Source organism: Sinocyclocheilus grahami, unplaced genomic scaffold, assembly GCF_001515645.1.
Source record: "Sinocyclocheilus grahami isolate Dianchi unplaced genomic scaffold, SAMN03320097.WGS_v1.1 scaffold354.1, whole genome shotgun sequence".
Lineage (NCBI taxonomy): Eukaryota > Metazoa > Chordata > Actinopteri > Cypriniformes > Cyprinidae > Sinocyclocheilus > Sinocyclocheilus grahami.
Window position 1 is genome coordinate 220,103 of NW_015505533.1, and position 8,614 is coordinate 228,716.

The 8,614-nt window shown below is 43.5% G+C and overlaps 1 long non-coding RNA gene across 1 annotated transcript; it reads right to left on the reverse strand.

Annotated features, from left to right (window-relative positions):
* Positions 1-1,622: 1,622 nt before the first annotated feature.
* Positions 1,623-8,159, reverse strand: LOC107548746 (uncharacterized). Its single transcript, XR_001604495.1, has 2 exons — positions 7,964-8,159; positions 1,623-1,779 (listed from the first exon to the last, which is right to left on the reverse strand). It is a non-coding gene; the product is annotated as an uncharacterized lncRNA (long non-coding RNA).
* Between the last annotated feature and the right edge of the window lie 455 nt (positions 8,160-8,614).

The following is an 8,614-nucleotide window of genomic DNA, read 5'->3' on the forward strand; positions in this document are numbered from 1 at the left end:
TATTAACTATATGGCTCTGCGTTATCATCTGGGCAAAACTATTGTTCCAGCCGCCAAAGACAGATTCACAAATTACCTGCCTGTTTTATCTCAACTGCTCTGTGTACCCATAAATACACATGTACTAGACGAAATGACTAGCAACATGGGCACTATCTTCTCTAATACATTAGAAGCTGTTGCCCCCATCAAATTGAAAAAGGTTACATCTGAAATGAATGTGCTGACCTCTAGGCCTACAACTATAATAATTAGCAATCATCTCTTTTTTTTACCAATGTTTAAAAAATATAAAATAGCTACACAAACAATACAATGAATTAGTGGTAGAGCAGGATTAAGCACCATTTTTAAATAGAAGAAAAAGAAAAAAATATTCTAACATAAATTTAAGTAAACTTTGTAAGATAAATGTATCTTTGCCCAGTGATCTTTTTTTCCATAAGTTTAATACAATTGTAATAGTACATGCTATTGTCTCTGCTTAAAATTACACTTGTCCTTGTTATTTTGACTTGATTTTTTTCTCCTATATTCCTGTAGCGGGGAATTTAACTACAATGTAAGGGTGAGTTTAACTTCTGCTACAATATATCTTGGATGACTAGGAAAATGACAAGATCTAGGTCTTCAACCCCTAGTACATTTAATTCCTGTACTTATTTATTTAAGTATGTTTTTATCTGCCTTGCTAAGTATGCTTTTGTCTTCAGTAGCAGTGACTGATGAGGATTGAGGCTCTGGAATTTAATAACGTACATGGTAGCTACCCAGAGTACAATGGTGTTGATTAACCCCTCTTCCCCTCTATCAGCCCACAAGACAGTAGGAATGCCCCTTCTCCAAAATAACAGAAGTTTTACACTTATTTCCTAAATGTTTAGTAAAGAATAAACAAAAGAAAGAAAACAATAGTCAAGAAATAAACTCTGTTTCACTTCTCTTATGATTTCTTATGATTTCACCAAGAAATGTACAAAAATAAAGTTTTGTTCAGATTCAAACTTTTGTTCGGTTTCTTTTCTTCAACAATAATAAATAAACAAAAATAGAAAAACAACAACAGTTCTGATAGAATGCTCAAATGGTACTCAGTTCACTCAAAAGTACATTACAGATGTTTCATTCCACATCAGATATCTTTCATGTCAGTTCACATGCCTGAGATTCATAATCCCAGAGTTAAAGTTTTACCTCACAGTAGAACTGGGCTGGTGTTGGAGTGTTCAGATATGGCAGGGTAATTAGATCAAACAAATAGCCACCTGTTCAAAAACAGAAAGTCTCTTCCTTTTCTTTAAATACAGGAAAAATAAAGTTCAGGAATAAATAATAAGGGAAAATATATATTTCTACGAACGTTTCCAGTAGATGAAAACAGTCCCTTCAAAAAAACCTGTAATTCGGATTCATTCAATCAAGTAAACTCAGTTACCAGTTCTCAAGTCCATACAAAAAGAATTTCAAAGTGAAAATACTGCAAAACATCATAAAATAAACTATGAAAAATAGAAGGAAAAATATTGCAAAAGAAGAGCTTCAATGTGTTCGCAATGCCGTTTGTGTCCACTATTGTACTATTGTATCAAAAACGACACACAAGGATTTTGTCTCGAACAACAGTAGCAAAATCACTCAATCCAAGCTGCTTTGCTTCAAAAACAACAAATAACGTCCGTGTAATTCTTCAGAATATCAACTGTGGTTAAACAGCAGTGAAGAAAAACTCACAGTATCTCGGCTCCCTTCCGGAGAAGACGAACACTCGTGCCTACACACCTTCTCAGCTAGCACGATGAGCAATGTCCCACCTGGTATATCAGACACGCAGTTCAGTTTCTCGGCAATCAGGCTCCGTCAAAACTCACGACAGCACAAGCTCGGTCCAGCTTCTCGGCAGCTCACCTCGACGCTTGTCTAATGCTGTTCACAACTAATCCAAGAAGTCACAAGAAAACTAACTTTTTCTTTCTCGCGCTTGCGCTCGTCTCGCTCATTTTCTTCTTTTTTTCAGAACACTCCGTCCTCCCCTTTTTTTAAAAAAAACCTTTTCAAAATAAAGGTCCTTGAATACCTCCACATTCACCCCTGCTAAACCCTGCCATATACAGGACTCTCCAAGATGACCAGCTCCTAAGTAAAAAACTGAAAACACAAGAACAGTTATCATTTGATTCCTTGACAACATATTCAACATTTGTTTAGACATTTTAACCCCAAATTACATAATGTAATCATCCTTATATCTTACAGGCAATCTACCTTGTGTTTTTCTTTTTGAACGTCTAAGACTAGGTTCCACATTGGTGTCAGCTTTTGAAATGTCACAAACATCAGATTCCCCATCTTGTCCTGTTTCTACTCTCTCGCTCTCAGCAATACTAACATCCTCACAAACTACTCCACCCTCGACTTCCCCAGGTAAGTATGTGTTTGGCAATTGAGTGGTATATGGAATGTAAGCAATGTCATGCGAATCAACATCTGTTTCTGACAACTCTTTTTCTCTTTCAGCACGTGTAACCTGTCTTTTGAGTGAAGGGAAGGTACAGTGTCTCAACTGATCCCTGTGAACTACTTTTGTGGGACCCCCTGGCTCAGGACGTACAGTAAACACTGGTAAACCTGCATGATTCTGTTGCACTACCAAATACGGTACGGACTCCCACTTATCTTGGATTTTGTTTCGTCCTCTAAACTTGTGGTTACGCAACAATACTCTGTCACCAGGTCTAATGAGCGCTCCTGCAGCCTTGCGATCATAGACTCTCTTTCTTCTCCTGGAAGCTTCTTGGGCGGTTGCTTTTGCAGTCTCCACTGCAGTCCTCAGTTGTTCAAGGTGACTCTTCACCCACTCATCCAAATCATCTGCTTCATCGTCAGTCAGATCCCTCCCTCCTAAGACATCCATGGGCAGCCTTGCGTCCCACCCAAACATGAGATAAAACGGGGAGTAACCCACTGACGAATGAACATGGCTATTGTAAGCCATCACCAGTTCAGGCAAGTAAGTCTTCCAATCTTTTTTCTTTTCAGCAGGTAACATCTGCAACATGTCGTGCATTGTACGGTTGAATCGTTTGCACTGTGCGTTCCCTTGAGGGTGGTAAGGACTGGTGCGACTCTTTCTGATTCCATACAGCTTACAGAGTTCCTTGATTACACTTGCTTCAAAACACCTCCCTTGATCCGAGTGCAGCCAGGCGGGACATCCATAGCAGACAAACCAGTGTCGTACAAGAGCTTTGGCGGTAGTAAGTGCTGTCTGATTTTCAGTCGGGACTGCCACTGTAAATCTTGTAAACATGTCCGTAAGCACTAGAACATTCTCATAGCCTCCTGCTGATCTCTAAAGCACAGTGCAATCCATGGCAAGAACTTCTAGAGGTGCAGTTACATTGGTGCAGGTCTTAGGAGCATGAATCTTGGGGAACACATCCTTAGCTAAGGTACACCTCCGACACTGAGTTACCCATGCCTGCACGTCATTAGCCATTGAGGGCCAATAATAACTCCGTCGCATCTGCTCTAATGTAGTCCTACTTCCAAAATGTCCTCCTTGTTCGTGCACTCCCTCATACACTTTCTCCCGTAAAGACTCTGGCACTACCAACTGCCAAATCTCCCCTCCATCTCTTGGATCCATAATCACTCGGAACAGCACTTGATGCCTTAGTTTCAGATGTTCAAGCTGTCTTGCTAACTTCTTTTGCTGGGTTTCCATACCCCGGAAACTACGTGTCAGTAACCTCCTGTTCTTTACCTGGCCACAGGCATGCCCGTACCTCGTCTGAGGTCAACCGAATGAAGTCTTTTTCTGTGTCATCCTCCTCGGGTTCCATACTCCAGGGAATCCTAGAAAGAATGTCAGCATTAGTGTTCTGTCTGCCGGGCTTGTAACAAACCTCAAAGTTGAACTCTGCTAACTGTGCAGCCCAATGATGCTCTACTGCCCCAAGGTTGGCTGTTTCCAAGTAACGGAGAGGGTTGTGATCGGTAATAACCTGAAATTTTGCAAACATCAGGTACTCCTTAAATATCTCGGTTACTGCCCATTTAAGGGCTAGTAACTCCAACTTGAATGCGGTGTAATTCCGGTCATTCCTTTCAGATCCCTTTAGACCTCTGCTCGCGTAGGCAATTACGTGTTCTACGCCCCCCTGCTTTTGACTGAGTATTGCTCCAAGTCCATTAAGACTCCCATCCATCGTAAGTATGAACGGACATTGGAAATCAGGGTAAGCAAGAATCGGAGGTGACAATGAGACAACTCTTTAGTTTGTTGAATGCAGTCTGACACTCCTCTCTCCAGACGAATGGTTCTGATGACTTGTCTTTGTTACCTTTCCCCACTAGGGCATGTAGGGACTTGGCCAGCTGTGCGAATCTGGGAACAAACCGGCGATAGTAACTCATAAATCCCAACAGCTGTCTAACCTCCCTCACATTCGACGGTGAAGGCCATGCATTCAAGCACTGAACCTTGTTCTTGTCCACCTGAACACCCTTAGAAGAAATTATGTGTCCCAAGAACCAGACCTCTGGCCTCAGGAGGAAACATTTACTCGGTTTCAACTTCAGTCCATGCTGATGCAACCTAGAGAAAACAAGCTCCAACTTCTCACAATGACTCTTGAAATCCACAGAGAACACAATAATATCGTCGAGATAGATCAACAGAATGTCAAAGGCCAGATCACCTAATGCGGCACCCATCAATCATTGAAAGGTGGCCGGAGCGTTGCATAAACCAAACGGCATCCGTGTCCACTCATACAACCCGAATGGTGTTGTGACAGCGGTTTTCTCCCGATCTGATTCATTTACCGCCACTTGGAAGTAACCTGCTGTGAGATCCAGAGTGGAAAACAACTATGCATTACTCAAAGCATCCAAAGATTCCTCCACACGGGGAAGGGGGTAGGCATTCTTAAATGTGACTAGATTGAGTTTCCTGTAGACACAGCAAAAACGAACACCTCCATCTTTTAATAACACAATGACAGCAGGTGAGGCCCATGGACTGCAACTCTCCTTCAGTATACCTTGAATGACAAGATCCTGCACAAGTCTTTTAAACTCTTGGAAAACGCGAGGTGGGACTCGTCTGTGGCATTGCGTTATGGGCTGTGCATCTCCTGTAGGAATGCTATGCGTCACTGTCGTTGTATATCCAAAATCTGTGTCGCTCTTGGAAAAAACATCACTGTAACGCGCCAGCAGTGCATTTAACTCCTCACGTTGCACCTCCTGGTTCAATTGCACTGGAATTGACAGGTTGCTTGGGCTGATTCTCCATCTTAACACTGCACTGCATATGTCGCTTAACGCATAACTCGCCCTCATCCTCTTCAAATTCCACCATTTGCTTTGGGACTACTTTCTGAGGCTTGGACACAACTGCAATCCTGGATCTCGGCATCAACCTGATAGTCTCCTGACAGAGATTTAACACTCGCACTGGGACTCTTCCTTTTTCTGGGCTCGCAAGCACATTGGCTACTAACAGTCCTTTAGGAAGGGTAACAGAATCTGTGCACTCCACCAGTACTTGACGCTTCACTTGCTGAGGTATACTGCAGTGGCCTTCCACAATCTTCTCACTTAAGGGTGGGATTGTCACAACTTGCTTCCCAGACACCTTAACAAATCCTATCCTTCCCTCTGGGCCCAAGAGTCCCTCATCTTTATTCACTCTTGCTATCACTGTCCTTACATGAGCATCTGTGCCTCGGCTGACTTTACTTTCCTCGCTGAACTCCTTTCCAGACAGTACAAGGTTCTTCAATTCACTAAGGACATTCATTCCCACAATTCCATCCAATCCTTTCCAAGGGGAAGTCGTGGCCTAATGGTTAGAGAGTCGGACTCATAACCCAAAGGTTGTGGGTTCGAGTCTCGTACCGGCAGGGATTGTAGGGGGGGGGGGTGAATGGACTCTCCCACCTTCAATACCATGACTGAGGTACCCTTGAGCAAGGCACCGAACCCCCAACTGCTCCCCGGGCGCCGCAGTATAAATGGCTGCCCACTGCTCCGGGTGTGTGTTCACGGTTTGTGTGTGTTCACTGCTGTGTGTGTGCACTTTGGATGGGTAAATGCAGAGCACTAATTCTGAGTATGGGTCACCATACTTGGCCACATGTCACTTCACTTCACTTCATTTCCTGCGCATCGGGGTTGGACTCTGTGAGCACGAAAACAAATTTTCCTGGAAGCAGACTTGCCTATAGACATCCAAGAACAGGAATGTCTAGACCATTTGCAGTGAGGCGCACCCAGTTAGTGGACAACAGCTGAATCTCTTTCCCTCCGAAATGCTCTGAGATGGTGGTGACCTCTGAACCTGTGTCCAGCAGGCACTTAGTGGGCACCCCTGCTATTTTAACGTCCATTGTCAGACAGTCTCCAAAAGCGCTCTCCTTAAGAGTTCCTGGCACGACATCAACCTTCCAGTCAGCTTTATGACTCCGGATTACTGAAGGCCCATTGGTGCTTACCAAGTCACTCGACGAAGCTCCTCTTACTGCCTCAGTCATTTCCGCCATTTGTGATGCTGCAGCACCCCTATTACTCAGCTCCTTGTGCTGTCCGCAATGTCGACTGGTGTGACCTGGTTCACCACATGTGTAACAGATATATTTCCCTTCGCTGTTTTTTAGTGGCTGCCTTCTCGTACCAGCAGGCTGGGGGTTAACTCTCCCTTGACTATGGACTATTCTGTACAATTCTTCCTGACGTGCAGCTATCTTCTCTATTGCTTCGTGCAACTTTTCTAACGTAAGTGAGGATGAACTGTCACCAGTCGCAACTGTAGTGTGAACTGCAGCTCTTGCACGCACAGGGGTCTTAAAGCTACCTTCAGACTGTGCTTCCTCTTCCTCAGACCATGTGATGGCATCCTGCATCAGCTGTGCAAAAGTCAAGCTTCGCTCTTCCTTGATCCTCCGTTTCATCTATCTTCTTAGGAAATCATCCCTTAGTCCAAGGACTAACTGCTCTTTCAGAACACTCTCTTCATCTGATACTCTGCTTGGCTCTCTGCGTTTTACCTTGTACAGTTTCTCTCGTAAGTCATAAGCATAGACACGTATGGTCTCACCGGGTGCTTGTTTTCTATCATAACAGTATTTTAACCTTGTGCCAATGGGTACCTTATCCCCATATGTTTCCTGTAGCAGTTTGAAGATGGACTCCTTACTGTTATCCCCTTCTTCCAGCATGAACTTCACGGTATCTTTAGCTTCTCCCTTTAAGTGCTGTTTAATCAGCTCCACTTGATCCTCATCTGGCACTTTCATGACACGGAATGCTGATTTCATGTAAAGAATCCACTCTTCCACACCTCCTTCTCCAGGCTTGGTGGTACCAGTGAAGTCAGTGAGTTTGTGATCCCTTGGGATGTAAATCGTTGCTGGGGGTGCACGAGTGGATGCTTGCTGCTCCATTACAGCCCTTGCCAATGACAGAGCTTCTCGCTGTTCCATTCTGGCATGATCCAGGGCTCCAGCTTGTTCTGCTAACCTCCTCTGCATATCAGCGAACTCCTTCTTCAGCTCTTCCAGTTCTGCCATTTTTCTTCTTGCTCACAGACCTGGGACAGAATACTACAAACAGCAAAGATCAGGCTAAGTATGATCCTGTTCGTGACGCCAAATTAATGTAGCGGGGAATTTCACTACAATGTAAGGGTGAGTTTAACTTCTGCTACAATATATCTTGGATGACTAGGAAAATGACAAGATCTAGGTCTTCAACCCCTAGTACATTTAATTCCTGTACTTATTTATTTAAGTATGTTTTTATCTGCCTTGCTAAGTATGCTTTTGTCTTCAGTAGCAGCGACTGATGAGGATTGAGGCTCTGGAATTTAATAACGTACACGGTAGCTACCCAGAGTATAATGGCGTTGATTAACATCTCAGCTCCCTTCCGGAGAAGACGAACACTCGTGCCTACACACCTTCTCAGCTAGCACGATGAGCAATGCCCCTCCTGGTATATCAGACACGCAGTTCAGTTTCTCGCCAATCAGGCTCCGTCAAAACTCACGACAGCACAAGCTCGGTCCAGCTTCTCGGCAGCTCACCTCGACGCTTGTCTAATGCTGTTCACAACTAATCCAAGAAGTCACAAGAAAACTAACTTTTTCTTTCTCGCACTCGTGCTCGTCTCGCTCATTTTCTTATTTTTTTCAGAACACTCCATCCTCCCCTTTTTGAAAAAAAACCCTTTTCAAAATAAAGGTCCTTGAATACCTCCACATTCCTTTTAATCTTTGCCTTATTCACTGACACTTGTATGTCAGTATCTTATATGCCTTCATTTGACTGTGTATGCTGATGTTTGGTTTGGTGTTCTGCCAAACCGCAGTTTTTAGTCCTTGTTTTGTTTTTATGTTCTGATGTCAGTTACTTATGTATGCTGGACTCTTGAGGTAATTCTCATAATGTATGGAGGGCCCATGTTTTCCTGGGGTTATTGTGAACACGGCTTCCTTGAGCATAACTTTAGGATACACTTCATGCCAGTGTCAGGGCTGTATGTAGTCAGCACACACAATAAAGACACAGAAATAATTGTAACATACAGAAGTTATCAATAATCAAGAAAA